The sequence below is a fragment of the Gavialis gangeticus genome, unplaced genomic scaffold (genome assembly GCF_001723915.1).
Source record: "Gavialis gangeticus isolate Ggan-Ray unplaced genomic scaffold, GavGan_comp1, whole genome shotgun sequence".
Classification (NCBI taxonomy): domain Eukaryota; kingdom Metazoa; phylum Chordata; order Crocodylia; family Gavialidae; genus Gavialis; species Gavialis gangeticus.
This window is the reverse complement of record NW_017729034.1, coordinates 1-281: the sequence shown is the minus strand read 5'-3', so window position 1 is coordinate 281 and position 281 is coordinate 1.

The window sequence follows — 281 nt, the reverse complement described above, 5'->3', positions numbered from 1 at the left end:
CCCTGTTCCCCCCAGCCCCGCACACCATCCCCATCAGACCTGCAGGGCTGGGGCGGCTGGGTGCAGCAAGAGCAGAATGGAGCCTGAGGACATGGTGATCCTGTGAAATTAAGCCCTGGGCTCCACAAATTAAGCCTGTCCCTATCAATTGCCCAACTCATGAGCCCTGAGCTGGGCAATTGGGTCTCAAAAGGCTGCTGTGTTCCCCCCCAAACCCATGTGGCAAAAGCTGCCCACCCACACACCCTTGCCCTGCCCCTCGCCAGCCCTGCCAGCTCCCC